Source organism: Ovis canadensis, chromosome 13 (assembly GCF_042477335.2).
Source record: "Ovis canadensis isolate MfBH-ARS-UI-01 breed Bighorn chromosome 13, ARS-UI_OviCan_v2, whole genome shotgun sequence".
Classification (NCBI taxonomy): domain Eukaryota; kingdom Metazoa; phylum Chordata; class Mammalia; order Artiodactyla; family Bovidae; genus Ovis; species Ovis canadensis.
In genome coordinates, this window is record NC_091257.1 from 29,450,469 (window position 1) to 29,468,659 (window position 18,191).

Sequence of the window (18,191 nt, forward strand, 5' to 3'; positions counted from 1 at the left end):
CATGATCTTAGTTTTCTGAATGTTGAACTTTAAGCCAAATTTTTTGCTCTTCTTTTTCACTTTCATCAGGAGGCTCTTTAGTTCTTCTTCACTTATGTATAAAGAGGGAGAATTGCCTTTTTTTTTTTTATTTTAGACCTAACAAGAAATAATTATGTCAAAGTATCTTATTTTGGTAAGAAAATTACTGGCTCAGGAAATAGTCACTTAAGAAGGATGTTGTCCTAGATGCTGACTTATTTAAAAAAAAAAAAAAAGAACAATGGGATTTTGGCAATTTCTTGTGCGTAAACCCACTGATACTACCCTGGAGTAATAGTATCATGGAGGTCTTCCCAGTCTCTGGTGTTGGATCACATTGTCATGTTACCTAGTTTTAAGATTATGAATGTATAGAGGTTATAACCTGGGGTTGTGAATGCAGAGCCAGAATTCATGGAGATATATGCTTTGGACTGAATGCAGACATCCCTCCAAAATTCATATACTGATGCCACAATCTGCAATGTGATGGTATTTGGAGATGGGGTCCTTGGGAAGTAATTAGTCATGACAATGGAACCCTCCTTGTGGGATTAGTGCTCCTAAATGAAGAGACAGGGGAGGGTTTGCTTCCCTCCCTCTTTCCATCACGTGGGGATAAAAAGAGAAGATGGTTATCTTCAAACCAGAAAGAGTACTCTTACCAGACATTAATCTGCCAGAACCTTGATCTTGGACTTCTTGACCCCAGAACTGTGACAAAGAAGTGTTTCTTGTTCGAGCGACTCAGTCTGTGGTCTAACCTGACTGAAATATATGGCAAGATCTGAATTACCCACAGGAAGAGACACTAATCAGTCCCCCAAGAGAGACTTATTTGAGGAGAAGACCTCTATTTAATAACAAAAGTAAAACACTAGTGCTGGTATCAACTCCGTCAACACATCCTTGAGGAGACTTGGGCCACATGGGAGTGCCCGAAGCCTTCTCAATACAGTGGCCCCTCCTGATCCGTGGTGTCACTTTCTGTGATTTCAGATACCTGTGGTCAACCATGGTGCAAAAATATTAAATGGAAGGTTCCAGGCATAAGCAACTCATAAGTTTTAAATTGTACACTGTTCTTAGAAGCCTGATAAAATCGCCTGCCTTTCTGCCCTATTCTGCCCAGGACCTAGTCATCCCTTTGTGCATGCGGTATTTGCTATCTTATCAGACTGACTCTCACAGCATCACAGTGCTTGTGTTCAAATAACCCTTATTTTACTTAGTAATGTCCCCAAAGTACAAGAGTAGTGACACTGGCAATCTGTATATTCTCTTACTGTACCTAATGTATAAACTTTATCATAGGTATATATGTATATGGAAAAACCATAGGATTCGGTATTATTTGTGGTTTCAGGAATCCATTGGGGGTCTTGGAACAAATGTATTCCCCATGGATATGGAGGGGCAGGGCAATGAATTCTTATTTAAGGGGTTGGGAAAGGTCTCCCTGTCAACTATGGTTTAGGGATTAAGAAGAAACAGTCATGAGTTACATATTCTCTGTCTAGGACCACTGTGAGCTTTACCAAAGTTATTTCATTCTATCCAAATTATTCTGTCTCAAACAGACATGGTTAGTAGGGTTATTCAAGTTTACAGCCTAACAAAACCAAAAACACAAAAACTGAGAATCCCAGAGATTTTGCATACTTTTTCCAAGATATCAAAGTGGAAGAGCAAGATTAAAAACCATAGTTTTCAAAAATCTTATTGTCTTCATTCATCTCCACAGTCACCAGCTTCCCTCTCTAGCTTCAGTTCTATCTTATCTTTAATAAGAGCTAACAGTGTCTGTCTACTTCTGCTTTATTGACTACGCCAAAGCCTTTGACTGTGTGGATCACAATAAACTGTGGAAAATTCTTAAGGAAATGGAAATACCAAACCACCTGACCTGCCTCCTGAGAAATCTGTACTCAGGTCAAGAAGCAACAGTTAGAACTGGACATGGAACAACAGACTGGCTCCAAATAGGGAAAGAAGTTCATCTAGGCTATATATTGTCACCCCGCTTATTTAACTTATATGCAGAGTACATCATGAGAAATGCTGGACTGGATGAAGCACAAACTGGAATCAAGATTGCCAGGAGAAATATCAATAACCTCAGATATGCAGATGACACCACCCTTATGGCAGAAAGTGAAGAGGAACTAAAAAGCCTCTTGATGAAAGTGAAAGAGGAGACTGAAAAAGTTGGCTTAAAGCTCAGCATTCAGAAAACTAAGATCATGGCATCTGGTCCCATTACTTCATGGCAAATAAATGGTGAAACAGTGGAAACAATGATAGACTATTTTGGGTGGTTCCAAAATCACTGCAGATGGTGACTGCAGCCATTAAACTAAAGACAGCTACTCCTTGGAAGAAAAATTATGACCAACCTAGATAGCATGTTCAAAAGCAGAGACATTACTTTGCCAACAAAGGTCCGTCTAGTCAAGGCTATGGTTTTTCAAGTGATCATGTGTGGATGTGAGAGTTGGACTATAAAGAAAGCTGAGCACCAAAGAATTAATGCATTTGAACTGTGGTGTTGGAGAAGACTCTTAAGAGTCCCTTGGACTGCAAGGAGATCCAACCAGTCCATCTTAAAGGAGATCAGTCCTGGGTGTTCATTGGAAGGACTGATGCTGAAGCTGAAACCGCAATACTTTGGCCACCTAATGTGAAGAGATGACCCATTTGAAAAGACCCTGATGCTGGGAAAGATTGAAGGTGGGAAGAGAAGGGAATGACAGGATGAGATGGTTGGATGGCATTGCCCACTCAATGGACATGAGTTTGAATAAACTCTGGGAGCTGGTGATGGACGGGGAGGCCTGGCATGTTACAGTCCATGGGGTTGCAAAGAGTTGGACATGACTGAGTGACTGAACTGACCTGAATAATATATGTGTTAGCTAAGTGCTTAGTTTTAAGTGCTTTCTATCCAATAGACCTTCCAACAATCCGACAGGCTCTGCTATTCTCTTCATTTTACAGGTCACACTTTGTGTGTGGTAGAGAGCCATGCAGCCTGTTCTCTGCTCTTAACCACTTACGTTAGTACCAGTATATGGTATACTATTTATTTTACTTATTTCTTTAATTTTTTGTTGGTTTATTCCACTCTGACTATACTGTTAACTCCATAAGAATAGATTCTCATCTCTCTTTTCTTTGATTTGCTGCCTTTTTCCAGAGCCTAGTGTATTGAGGACTCTTAATATTTATTGAATAAACTTTGCTGATTCTTTTTTGGGGATATAGGGAAACTGACCCTGAAGGTGTGAGCTCTCAAGAGTTTGGCCCCAAATAGCTCAACCTAGGGTGTCAGGAATGAGGCATATCCCAATTATGTGTGAAATAATTCAGTTGTTTCCTGGCTAACAATACAGGACAACTTCTGTTTCAGAAAGCTCTGTTGCTCATCCTCTAAGGATTACCCATTCTGGTCCAAGCATCTAATTAAAAGAGTCATAACACCTCTGATTGCAGATTTTTGTGGGACTCCTCTAGATCTGCGCTCATGGAGGTCTCAGATACAAAGTAACACACTGTGAAGACTACAACAACTTAAAATTAAATTGGACTTGACTACTCAGAGGTCTGTGACCTAGGTGATGCTTCTTAGGATTTCTAAGCTTTTGTTTTGTTCTCATTAAGTCAGGCTTGAAAATATTGAGCTCACAATAGTTAGACCGTAATGTTAAGTTAGACCATAAGAAAAATGCAAGTTTATTCATGCTCTGGAATTTGGAGGTGGTTTTAGTTCTTTTAACTCAGAATCTACTTACTGTTGAAAGTTAGAGTTGGAACAACACAATTCTTTGGTGTATTTTGACAATAGAAAGCTGCTTGGATGTTAGGTCTGCAGCTCAATTATGATTGTTCCACATCTTCATCCCTGAAGATAAAGTTATTAGGGCAAAGGTCAAGTTCATCTGACTAAGTATAAAGTCATCATTTCTAAGAGTTGGAACAACTATATAGTAAGGTTGTGGATGAAACACAATCACTAGTGTTTGAAGGGGAGGCCAGGTTTAGAAGAGTGGAAAATATTTTCAAAATAAATGTTGGTTCTCGTCCGACACCTTGTCAAGCTGATCAGTAAAATGACATATCTAGAGCAGTGATTCTCAGCATCTTTAAAAAATATATGACCTCCTTCTTGGAGACTTTAAAAATATTTTTCCATAATCATAATCATCTTATGAAAGTGTAATACCACTTTATGTTAGGTACCTTTGTATTAATTTCCTAGTCCTCCATAACAAATTACCTCAAGCTGTGTAGCTGAAAGCAACAGAAACTTATTGTCTCATAATTCTAGAGGCTAGAAGTCTGATACTAATGTGCTGGCAGTATCATAGTTTTCTGCATATGGATCATTTGTCTCTTTGCTGCTGCTGCTGCTGCTGCTAAGTCACTTCAGTCGTGTCCGACTCTGTGCAACCCCATAGACGGCAGCCCATCAGGCTCCGCCGTCCCTGGGATTCTCCAGGCAAGAACACTGGAGTGGGTTGCCATTTCCTTCTCCAATGCATGAAAGCGAAAAGTGAAAGGGAAGTCACTCAGTCGTATCCGACTCTTAGTGACCCCATGGACTGCAGCCTACCAGGCTCCTTCGTCCATGGGATTTTCCAGGCAAGAGTACTGGAGTGGGTTGCCATTGCCTTCTCCATTTGTCTCTTTAGGTAGGTTTATTCCTAGGTATTTTATTATTTTTGTTGCAACAGTGAATGGGATTGTTTCCTTAATTTTTCTTTCCAATATTTCATTGTAAGTTTATCCCACGTACATCAGTGTTCACTGCAGCACAATTTACAAATAGCCAGGACATGGATGCAACCTAGATGTCCACCAATAGATGAAAGGAAAGAAACTGTGGTACGTACATGCAATAGAATATTACTCACCCATAAAAAGGAGCACATTTGAGTCAGTTATAGTGAGGTGGGTGAACCTAAAGCCTTTATATAGAGTGAGGTAAGAAAGAGAAAACAAATATCATATGATAAAACGTATATATGAAATCAAGAAAAATGGTACTGATGAACCTATTTGAGGGAAGAAATGGAGACACAGATGTAAAAATGGACTTGTGGACACAGCAAGGGGAGGAGAGGGTAGGACGAACTGAGAAAGTAGGATTAACATATACCATGTGTAAAATAGATAGCCAGTGGGAAGCTTCTAACATAGGGAATCCAGCCTGGGTGCTTTGAGATAATCTACAGGGGCAGGATGAAGGTAGGTAGGAGGAAGGCTCAAAAGGGAGGGTGTTTATATATATATATATACACACATGATGCTAAAGCTGAAACTCCAGTACTTTGGCCACCTCATGTGAAGAGTTGACTCATTGGAAAAGACTCTGATGCTGGGAGGGATTGGGGACAGGAGGAGAAGGGGGTGACAGAGGATGAGATGGCTGGATGGCATCACTGTCTCGATGGACATGAATCTGCGTGAACTCCGGGAGTTGGTGATGGACAGGGAGGCCTGGTGTGCTGTGATTCATGGGGTCGCAAAGAGTCAGACACGACTGAGAGACTGAACTGAACTGAACTGAACTGAACTGAACACATATGTAAATATACATGTATATGGGCTTCCCTGGTGGCTCAGAGGTTAAAGCGTCTGCCTGGAATGCGGGAGACCCAGGTTCGATCTCTGGGTCAGGAAGATCTCCTGGAGAAGGAAATGACAACCCACTCCAGTACTCTTTCCTGGAGAATCCCATGGAGGGAGGAGCCTGGTAGGCTACAGTCCATGGGGTCACAAAGAGTCAGACACGACTGAGCAACTTCACTTTCACTTTCATAGTTATGACTAGTTACTGATATGATATAGCAAAAACCAACACAACATTGTAAAGCAATTATCCTCCAGTTAAAAGAAAATAACTGAAAAAAAGATGCTGGTAGGTCATGCTTTCTCTAGAGGCTATAGCAAGGACCCTTCCTTGCTTCTTTCTTGTTTACCCTTGATACTGACAACCTTATTTCTTTGGCTGGTAGAAGCACCCCTCCAATCACTTGGCACTTTCCTGTGTATCTTTCCAGTGAAACCTCTGTGCACATCTCTGTGGCCAGGCTTCCCTCTTCTGATAAAGACACCAGTCATTGGATTAGGACCCACTCCAAATCCAGTGTGACCCAATCTTCACTTGATTATACCTGCAAAGGCACTATTTCCAGATAAGTCACATTCTTAGCTTCTGGGTAAACATCAATTTTTGGAGACAATTCAACTTAAAACAATCTTTTTCTGTACTTTATCTGGACTTTATACAGAGAGTAAGATTTTTTTGCAATCTCCCACCAAGATCTAATTTACAGTTCCTTGGGGGTGACAATTGTATGCTTTAAGACAAGGGTAAACAAAGTATGTTTTGAGGGTCAAATCTAGCCTATCACTTTTGTGTATGTGTGTGTGTGTGTGCGCTAAGTCTGACTCTTTTGCAACCCCATGGACAGTAGCCCACCAGGCTTTTCTGTCCATGGAATTTTCCAAGTAAGAATACTGGAGTGGTTGCCATTTCCTTCTCCAGGGAATCTTCCCAACCCAGGGATCAAACCGTGTCTCCTGCATTGGCAGGTGGATTCTTTACCACTGCACCACCTGGGAAGCCCAGACTATCACTAATTTTTAAAAATAGTTTTATTGGCACATAATCATGCTCTTTCATCTAGCTGTTTCTGGGCTGTATCTGCAGGGCTGAATAGTTGTTGCAGAGACTGTCTTGCCCACAAAACCTGAAATATTTATCATCTGGCCCGTCACAGAAAAGATTGGTCATGCTCAGCTTTAGAACACCAGGACTGAGATTCAGATGCAGAGAAGTATTTTAGTTCACAGAGTGACAGGTTATCAAACACTATCTTGGCTTTATGATTTCATAATATCAATAGGACCCAGGGTGTTGTCCTTCAGGGGGTGTTCACTGCAGTGGAACAAAGGAGAGTCAGCAGAGGTCAAGCTAATTCCAGGAGGCTATTTAGGTGAAAGGGTGCTTTTAGATATTGTGAGCTTATATAGAATTGATCAGGTCAAGGGTTTTAAATATTATCAGGACAAGCAGTCCAGTACTACAAAGCAGGGAGACTGAATATTAAATTTGGATACTTTCTTAGAAAATAAATGGGAAAACTTTGGTTAAAAAAAAAAAGAAAACAGGCAGAACCCATGAATCAAAGGTAAGCTGGTATTAATAAAAATAATAATTGCCTTAAAATGTACCAATAGCTAACATTTATATGGAATTTTTTTTTGCTTGGCATTATTCCAAAAACTCTGAACATATACACTCAACTCCTCAGAACTGGATATTAACATAATAATAATATTAAAAGTTATATTAGCAAAAGGATTTAACATTTATTAACCATCTGTTCTGTAACAAAACTGAACTTCATAAATCACCCCTCAAGATAGGCAGTTTATTTCCAATATACAAATGTGTAAACTGATGTGTAGAAAAGTTCCTTGTGGAAAGGGCAAGACTTGAACCCATGTTTGTTTAGTGCTAAGGTATGTTTTGGTCTGCATTTCTTCAGATGCATACCAGGAGTATAGGTAGACAACTAGAATCCAAAGACCAAGAAGGCAATAAAAGTAGGATAGATGGGCAAAAAGAATACCCCAAAGGAAAAAAAAAAAGTTTTCCTTTCCTAGAACAAGAAACCTTTTTTCCCCCCTCTTGCTATGACCTTCCATGTTCTGCTTGGGCTTCCAAATACTCGTAGGTTTCTGTTTGTGCATACTGATGTGCCTGCTCAGGCGTTCAGCTGTGTCCGACTCTTTGTGACCCCATGGACCATAGTCCACCAGGCTCCTCTGTCCATGGAGTTCCCCAGGCAAGAATACTGGAGTGGGTTGCCATTTCCTTCTCTAGTATATTCTGAAAAATTCCAATTAAAATGACAGATAAAAAAGCTTCATGATGATACTTAAGAGTAGTTACAAATTTTTTCACTTCTGATTAAATTATATCTACTGATAGGATTTCAGACTGATAAGAATTTTAACTGAAAGAGATACTCAACTCTGCCTCACTCTCCTAGTCTTATCAGGGAAGAAATAGAGCATTAGTGTTCCATTCAATTTATTTAGCACTGCACCTGGTGTCTGAAATTGTTCTTCCCTGTTAGACCCAAGCCAGGAAAATGCAGTCTTCTGCTAGGCTAATTCACAGGGGATGGCAGAATGGGAAGTACAATGTCCTTACCTGTGTCTGATAAGAATGCTTACCTTATATTATTTTTGCGAGTATTCAAAGAGTCAGAGACAACTAAAATGGCTTAGTACGCTCACACATACGTGCTAAGTCATGTCTCTGTACAACCCTAAAGACTGTAGCACGCCGGGATCCTCTGTCCAAGAGATTCTCCAGGCAACAGTACTGGAGTCGGTTGCCATGCCCTCCTCCAGGGGTCTTCCTGACTCAGGGATCGAACCACGTCTCTTACGTCTCCTGCATTGGCAGGCGGGTTCTTTACCGCTGTTGTAAGAGGTTTACATCAGATAATATATAAAACAATTTTTGGAGGTGTACTTAGCCCAATAGTTTCTCAAAAGAAAGTTGCTATATTTTTTTAAAAGGAACAAGAGCTAACAAGATAAGCTGGGAAAGCATCTTGGTCAGAGAAACCAAAGGCAAGGGGGAGAACAATGACACCTGGAGACGGTACAAGTGAAGTATTTCTACTGAGTCTTATTGTTCATAGTCTGAGCCAAAAATGACCGTTTCTGAATGTTCTATGAGAACAGGTCTTCCTTTTCTGTAATAGCTTCTGCTCTAACAATCGTAGAGAGAGTATAAAAACAGTGTGAGGCCAAGGAAAACACACCTAACTCTCCAAAACCAGGAGAAATAGGAATTCATCTTTAATTCTCTTCAAGGCATGTTCCTTCAAGTAGATTCATTGAGATGCCACAAATCACAGGTTTTCTATTTTTGAACACAGTGCAATTCAGTCTCTCAGTCATGTCCGACTCTTGGTGACCCCATGGACTGCTGTACGTCAGGCTTCCATGTCCATCACCAACCCCTGGAGCTTACTCAGACTCATGTCCATTGAATCAGTGATGCCATCCAACCATCGCATCCTCTGTTGTCCCCTTCTCCTCTCAGCCTTCAATCTTTTCGGGTGTGAGGGTCTTTCCAGTGAGTCAGTTTTTCGCATCAGGTGGACAAAGTATTGGAGTTTCAGCTTCAGCATCAGTCCTTCCAATGAATATTCAGGACTGATTTCCTTTAGGATGGACTGATTGAATCTCCTTGTGGTCCAAGGGAATCTCAAGAGTCTTCTCCAACACCAAGTTTAAAAGAATCAATTCTTCAATGCTCAGCTTTCTTTGTAGTCCAACTCTCACATCCATACATAACTACTGGAAAAACCATAGCTTTGACTAGACGGACATTGTTGGCAAAGCAATATCTCTGCTTTTTAATATGTTGTCTAGTTTGGTCATAAGTTTTCTTCCAAGGAGAAAGCGTCTTTTAATTTCATGGCTTGCAGTCACCATCTGTAGGATTTTGGAGCCCCCCCAAAATAAAATGTCTCACTTTCTCGATTGTTCCCCCATCTATTTGCCAAGAAGTGATGGGACTGGATGCCATGATCTTAGATTTCTGAAAGTTGAGTTTTAAGCCAACTTTTTCACTCTCCTCTTTCACTTTCATCAAGAGGCTCTATAGTTCTTCGCTTTTTGCCATAAGGGTGGTATCATCTGCATATCTGAGGTTATTGATATTTCTCCTGGCAATCTTGATTCTAGATTTGCTTCATACAGCCCATCATTTCTCATGATGTACTCTGTATATAAGTTAAATAAGCAAGGTGACAGTATACAGCCTTTATATACTCCTTTCCCAATTTGGAACCAGTCTGTTGTTCCATGTCCAGTTCTAATGTTGCTTCTTGATCTGCATACAGATTTCTCAGGATGCAGGTCAGGTGTTCTGCTATCCCCATCTCTTTCAGAATTTTTCACAATTCATTGTGATCCACATAGTCAAAGGCTTTGGCATAGTCAATAAGCAGTTCAGTTCAGTTGCTCAGTCCTGTCCGATTCTTTGTGACCCCATGAACCACAGCACACCAGGACTCCCTGTCCATCACCAACTCCCAGAGTCTACCCAAATCCATGTCCATCGAGTTGGTGGTGCCATCCAACCATCTCATCCTCTGTCGTCCCCTTCTCCTCCTGCCCCCAATCTTTCCCAGCGTCAGGGTCTTTTCAAATGAGTCAGCTCTTCACATCAGGTAGCCAAAGTATTGGAGCTTCAGCTTCAACATCAGTCCTTCCAATGAACACCCAGGACTGATTTTCTTTAGGATGGACTGGTTGGATCTCCTTACAGTCCAAGGGACTCTCAAGAGTCTTCTCCAACACCACAGTTCAATTGCATCAGTTCTTCGGTGCTCAGCTTTCTTCACAGTCCAACTCTGATATCCATACATGACCACTGGAAAAACCATAGCCTTGACTAGATGGACCTTTGTTGGCAAAGTAACATCTCTGCTGTTGAATATGCTGTCTAGGTTGGTCATAACTTTCCTTCCAAGGAGTAAGCGTCTTTTAATTTCATGGCTGCAGTCACAATCTGCAGTGATTTTGGAGACCCCCAAAATAAAGTCTGACACTGTTTCCACTGTTTCCCCATCTATTTGTCATTGAGTTAAGGGACCAGACGCTACGATCTTAGTTTTCTGAATGTTGAGCTTTAAGTCAACTTTTTCACTCTCCTCTTTCACTTTCATCAAGAGCCTCTTTAGTTCTTCACTTTCTGCCATAAGGGTGGTGTCATCTGCATATCTGAGGTTACTGATATTTCTCCCAGAAATCTTGATTCCAGCTTGTGCTTTCTCCAGCCCAGTGTTTCTCATGATGTACTCTGCATATAAGTTAAATAAGCAGAAGTAGATGTTTTTCTGGAATTCTCTTGCTTTTTCGATGGTGATCCATGAGATGCTGGCAATTTGATCTCTGGCTCCTCTGCCTTTTCGAAATCCAGCTTGAACATCTGAAGTTCATGGTTCACATACTGTTGAAGGCTGGCTTGGAGAATTTTGAGTACAACTTTGCCAGCATGTGAGATGAGTACAATTTTTCAGTAGTTTGAGCATTCTTTGACATTGCCTTTCTTTGGGATTGGAATGAAAACTGACCTTTTCCAGTCCTGTGGCCACTGTTGAGTTTTCCAAATTTGCTGGCATATTGAGTGCAGCACATTCACAGCATCATCTTTTAGGATTTGGAATAACTCAACTGGAATTCCTTCACCTCCATTAGCTTTGTTTGTAGTGATGCTTCCTAAGGCCCACTTGAGTTCGCATTCCAGAATGGCTGGCTCCAGATGAGTGATCACACCATTATGGTTATCTGGGTCGTGAAGATCTTTTTTGTATAGTTCTTCTGTGTATTCTTGCCACCTCTTCTTAATGTCTTCTGCTTCTGTTAGGTCCATACCATTTCTGTCCTTTTTTGTGCCCATCTTTGCATAAAATGTTCTCTTGGTATCTCTAATTTTCTTGAAAAATCTCTTGCACTGTTGGTGGGAATGCAAACTAGTACAGCCACTATGGAGAACAGTGTGGAGATTCCTTAAAAAATTGCAAATAGTACTGCCTTATGACCCAGCAATCCCACTGCTGGGCATACACACTGAGGAAACCAGAATAGAGACACATGTACCCCAATGTTCATCACAGCACTATTTATAATATCCAGGACATGGAAACAACCTAGATGTCCATCAGCAGATGAATGGATAAGAAAGCTGTGGTACATGTACACAATGGAGCATTACTCAGCCATTAAAAAGAATACATCTGAATCAGTTCTAATGAGATGGATGAAACTGGAGCCGATTATACAGAGTGAAGTAAGCCAGAAAGAAAAACACCAATACAGTATACTAACACATATATATGGAATTTAGAAAGATGGTAATGATGACCCTGTATGTGAGACAGCAAAAGAGACACAGATGTGTAGAGTGGACTTTTGGACTCTGAGGGAGAGGGTGGGATGATTTGGGAGAATGGCATTGAAACATGTATACTATCATGTAAAAAATGAATCGCCAGTCTATGTTTGATGCAGGATACAGGATGCTTGGGGCTGCTGCATGGGGATGATCCAGAGAGATGATATGAGGTGGGAGGTGGGAGGGGGGTTCATGTTTGGGAACTCATTTACACCCATGGTGATTCATGTCAATGTATGGCAAAACCAATACAGTATTGTAAAGTAAAATAAAGTAAAAATAAAAATTAAAAAAAAGTTAACCAGTTATTGAAGAAAAAAGGAAAAAAAAGAAAAATCTCTAGTCTTTCCCATTCTGTTCTTTTCCTCTATTTCTTTGCACTGATCCCTGAAGAAGGCTTTCTTATCTCTCCTCGCTATTCTTTGGATCTCTGCATTCAAATGGGTATATCTTTCCTTTTCTCCTTGGCCTTTTGCTTCTCTTCTTTACACAGATATTTGTAAGACCTCTCCAGACAACGATTTTGCCTTTTGGCATTTCTTTTTTGGTGGGATGGTCTTGATCAGTGCCTCCTGTACAATGTCACAAACTTTTGTCCATAGTTTTTCAGGCACTCTGTCTATCAGATCTAATCCCTTGAATCTATTTATCACTTCCACTGTTTAATCATAAGGGATTTGATTTAGGTCATACCTGAATGGTCTAATGGGTTTCCCTACTTTCTTTCAATATAAGTTTTTGAACTAGCCTTTGTCTAAAATGTATATAGCTGGAATTTAATGGCCCCTAGAGATGTTTGTGCCCTAATGCCACGTGAATATGTTATCCCACATGGCAAAACACATTTTGTAGATGTGGTTCGGTTAATAATCTTGAAAGATTGTTCTGATTACCACTTGGACTGGCTTGCCAGACAGCTCAGTGGTAAAGAATCTGCCTCCAATGCAGTAGATGCAGGACACCCAGTTTCAATCCCTGCGTTGGGAAGACCCCTTAGAGAAGTAAATGGCAACCCACTCCAGTAATTTTTCCTGGGAAATCCCAAGGACAGAGGAGCCTGATGGACTACAATCCTTGGGGACTACAACCTATGAGACTGCAGAGTGAGACACGACTGAACACACACATTGAAAACCCCACAAGGAAGACAGTTCTGCCGAACCTGACTTTAGCTAAGTGAAACCCAGTTTACATATCTGTTCTCAAGGTTGCATGACAGTGTGTGGTTTTTTTTGGCCACTAAGTGTGTGGTAAGAAGCAGTAGGAAACTAACACAAGCATTCTACCCTATTCCAGGATACATCAGTAGATTTAGTGTCCTCAGCCTTTCTCACTGGCACTCAGAGGTCTCATGATTCTTATTCAAATATTGAAGACAGGTGGAAGATTGCTCTTCACAACCCTGGAGATAGTTTGTATGACCGAGCAGGAATTCAGTGTGTTACTTTTGAGCAGAGTTAACGTCTACTAAGGTTTGAACGGTCAAATTCTATGCCAGGGAGGCAGCCTCATGTACTACTTCATCTGAGTGCAGTATATGGCAGACTTAGAAGCATGCATTGCTTGTAGAACTCACCCTGTAGGTCTGCCTCTATCTTTGATGTTTTCCGTGGTTGTAAATACATTTCAGGATGCACAGGGCTATACACCTGTATATACTAATACTCTTCTAATACTTCATGCTGAAAGTTATGGATGGAAAGGAAGTAAAAAAGGCTGAAGTAGGTGAAGATGAGAGTGTAGAAAGGAGACATATTTCTGGCAGTTTCACAGTTTGTTTCTCACATCACGGAGATGTACAGACCTGGTATGGGGATTCTTGGATTTCTGTTTAGTGTAGCCACTATGCTCCAGAATTATGCCAAACAAAAGAAAGCCAGAGGCTTATTTAAGCCATTCCCCACCAGCCAGGATATTTATAGCAGCTGCTGTGGCTTTCGAATTCAATCCAGTCCCAATTAGCAGACATTCTTTCATACGCTGCCATGAGGTCTCCCGTTAGCCTTTGTTCCTAGCACTCTGGTTCACTTTCATCCCTTTTAAAAAAAAATGCACACTCTCATGGGAAGCTGAAGAGAGTTTATTTTATTGGTTATTATTTTATTGAATTTACTTTCTAAATCCAGAGAAAAACAAGATCCACAAGGATACTTGTACCCCAGTGTTCATTGCAGAACTATTATTTACAATAGCCAAAACATGGAAGCAACCTAAATGTCCGTCAACAGAGGAAAGGATAAAGGAGATGCAGTACATATATGCAATGGAATATTACTCAGCCATAATAAATCCAGGGAAAATTTTTTTGTTTGTGGCAGACATTTATATGAAACAAGATCAGCTAAATAGTAAATATTTGGAGCATTGTGTTCCCTCATGTCATTATACATGTCTACACATGTCATGATACATGTATTTCCTCGTGTCATTCTACAAATTCTGCAGCTGTTATCACGTGGGAAAACTGTTATCCCATTCTTTGTTTAAAGCAGAGTTGAAGTATATAGTGAGTTCATTTTGGACCACTTCCACAAGATTTCATTTCTGCAGAAAAGTAATCTGTGTCATCCACACAATTTAGAATTCTCAAGATATCCTTGTCATGTCTGTGGTGCCCCTGCCCATTCCCTTCTGTCCCTCTATAACAGGCTTTCTCGATCCCAGTGCAGTTGGCATTTGAGAGAGATGGATAATTCCTTGTTATGAACAGCTGAGCTCTCCTGTGCTTTGTAGAATAGTTAGCAGTCTCCTTGGCCTCTACCCACTCATTGCCACTAGTAGTTGCTTAGCTGTCACAACTGAAAGTGTTTCCAGACACTGATGAATATCCCCTGAAAGGCAAAACTATCACCAGGTGGAAAACACTGCTATTTGACAGGATCAAAAGGAGATGATGGTTCTAGCTCCTGATTCCACTGTGAAACTGTCGTCTGCAAGCTACGTTCTAGTCACAGAGAGAAAAGGCCTATGAGTGAAATAAGAAAACTGCTTATTAAACACTGTAATGTCTTGGAAACCAAACAAGATTTCCCTCAGAGTCTTAAAATGCTCAGCACATAGGGGAAGAGTCCGCTGTCCTTTCACTTTGCCACAGAGCCTGAGAACTGGCAGTTCCAGTGAGCACAGTGGGCAGCAGAGGAGGGTTGTCAGAGCAGCAGAAGGCAGGGGTGGACAGAGAAGACCTTGGACCACTTAGAGCAGTGGTCAGCAGCAGCAGTGAGTCGGGAGCCACAGAAGCACGCACTGACCGCAGCACAATGACACAGCACCTAACAGTGCAGACACGGAGACATAGGTAGCCAAAGCTGCACTTCTACGGCAGTGTTAGAAGTAACACTGGTTGGCCAGAGCTTACAGCGAGCAAAGTGAGCTGTGTTTCCAAGCTGAGCTTAGATTAGAAGGGTGATTTATAGGAGAAGCAGTTCACACTGATAGCAAGGACAGGTGGTTCTGCTCTGAAATAGTCCAGCAGTGTGGGAAGGGATAGGAAAGGGTAGCTTCAAGAGGGCTTCAATCCTGAGTGGATAAGTAGGAGAAATAAAATAGCAAGATGTGGGTTTTAAAATTCAAATAGGCTCCATTTGAATCCATAGGCTACTGAAAGCTAAGAAAAATAGTGCTATGGGCAAGTCAATGAATTATCATTTTAAATGACTATGCTTAGACACCTTATGTGTTACTAGTTTGACTTACTGTCAAACTAGTAATGAAAAATGAAATTCTCAAAAAGTTTTAGTGATGCTTCACTATATCTTATGACAACCAAGAAAAATTTTAAATTGCTTAGGAAGTCATGGTTTTCCTTTGGTTATTTTAATAAATGTATTTTTAAGTGAACTTATGGTCCTATCCTACCAGTGTCTATTTGAAGTTCACTTAGTTCTTTGAAGGTAAAATGTAATTATTTGTCAGTGATTACCTTATGTGATTTATGAGGCTTGGCATACATAGTTTAATGTATGATTAAATTACAATGGTTTCAAGCATGGACTATTAAGAAAATATACTAAAGCTGTCCATATAAGTGAAAAAAAAAACATAGCTAATCAACTTCATTTAGCATATAGTATGAACTGTTTAGTGACCCAATAGTAATCGTTAACAACATCTTTAATAGTGTGAATCTTATAGATGTAAGTGGTGTCAATGTAAGACTTAATACTGATTGTATGTGTTCATTTCCTCTTCTTTAAATGTCATTAAAATGACAGTAAGATAATAATGACAGATTCCAAAGGGCAAAGAGAAAAGATAACATCAGACAAGTAATTTTAATAATTTTCAGGATGTAAATAAGATGCTTGATTGGAGGAGAAGGTTATAACTTAGGTGACTAATGAGGTTTATGTCAATAAGAAGCAAATTTACTTGTTCCTATAGGATCATCTCCAGTGGTTAGGAATTGGAGAGACTCAATTTATCTCAGGAACAGTAGGTCAGGTGCTAAGTTGAAAACATGGGAATTGGTTGAAAATTTGAATATGGACTGGTTAGAGAGCTGGCCCTTCTGTTAGTGGGAAATTGGAAAAGCTGAGCAAATAGATCCTGGGACTTTGGTGACATCACAGGATAGAGAGGAAACATGGGAGGAAACATGGGGATGAAGAGATAGGTGTTGGAAATAAAAATTAAGTGGCAATCTATTAATAAACAGACAGTTGGACACCCAGCTCTTTCACTCTATCGACCTCTGAAATGGAAATGGCTGGAATTATACCTCATCTTAACTAGGGCATAGCATCTGAAGACTAGAGAAACTAAACCATCCCAGAGAAAAAGACTTTTATAGGTAATAATTAGGTCTTATCCTCATTTTTAAAAGCCACCGGATCACACATGTCATACTACAGTAAACCCAATAATCAATAAGCCTTGACCACACACAGAAATTCCAGTCAAATTTATAATGTCTCATTCTTTAAAAAAAAAAAAATCCCCTTATAAACTCCCTGGAAGATGACATAGAAGAAAACCTGTATGACCTTAAGTATGGTGATACCTTTTTAGATACATCAACTAAGACAAGGTGCATGAAGGAAATCACTGATAATGATTTGTTCATGACAAATAAACAAACAACTGCTCCATGAAAAAACAGTGTCAAGAGAATTAGAAGATGAGATGACTGGGACAAAATACTTGCAAAAAGATCCATCTAATAAAGCACAATTATTCAAAATATACAAAGAAGCCTCAAAGTTCAACAATTAAACAATTTAACTAAAAATTCACAAAAGACCTTACCAAACACCACAGCAAAGAAGATATAAATACAGATGGCAAATAAACATATGAAAAAGATGATCCACAACACATGTTTTGGGGAAATGAAAATTTTAAGTAACAAGCTTATAATTACATCCCGGTTGGGCTTCCCACATGGCTCAGTGGTGAAGAAACTGCCTGCCAATGCAGAAGATGCAGGCTTGATCCCTGGGACAGGAAGATCCCTTAGAGAAGGAATGTCACCCCACTCCAGTATTCTGGCCTGTACAATTCCATGGACAGAAGATCCTGAGGGCTACAGTCTATGGAGTTGCAAAGAGTTGGACATGACTGAGCACACACCTATTAGAAAAGCCCAAATCTGGAAACACTGAAAACATTAAATGCTGGTGAGAATGTGATCATTTTTGTTCAGTCCTTAAGTTGTGTCTGATTCTTTGCAACCACGTGGACTGCAGCATCCAGTCTTCCTTGGACGATGTGAAGCAATGGGAATTCTTATTCATTGCTAGGGATAATGCAAAATGAGGCAGCCACTTTGCAAGACAGTTTGGCAATTTCTTAAAAACACTAAACTTCCCTGGTGGTCCAGTGGTTAAAACTCCAGGCTCCCAATGCAGGGGGACCAGATCAGGGAACTAGATCCTACAAGCCCCAACTTAGATCGCAGTGGGGGAAAAAAGAAACAACTAAGCATACTTTCCCATATGATATAAAGGTCTCCTTGGTACTTACACAAAGATACTGAAATCTATATTCATACAAAAACCTGCACACAGATATTTATAGAAACTTTATTCATGATTGTAAAACTTGGAAGCAACTAATATGTCCATCAGTAGGTAAATGAATAAACAATCTGCATTGCATGTAGAAAACAGAATATCATTCAGTGCTAAAAATAAATGAACTTTCAAGGTGTGAAAAGACATGGAGGAATCTTAGATAC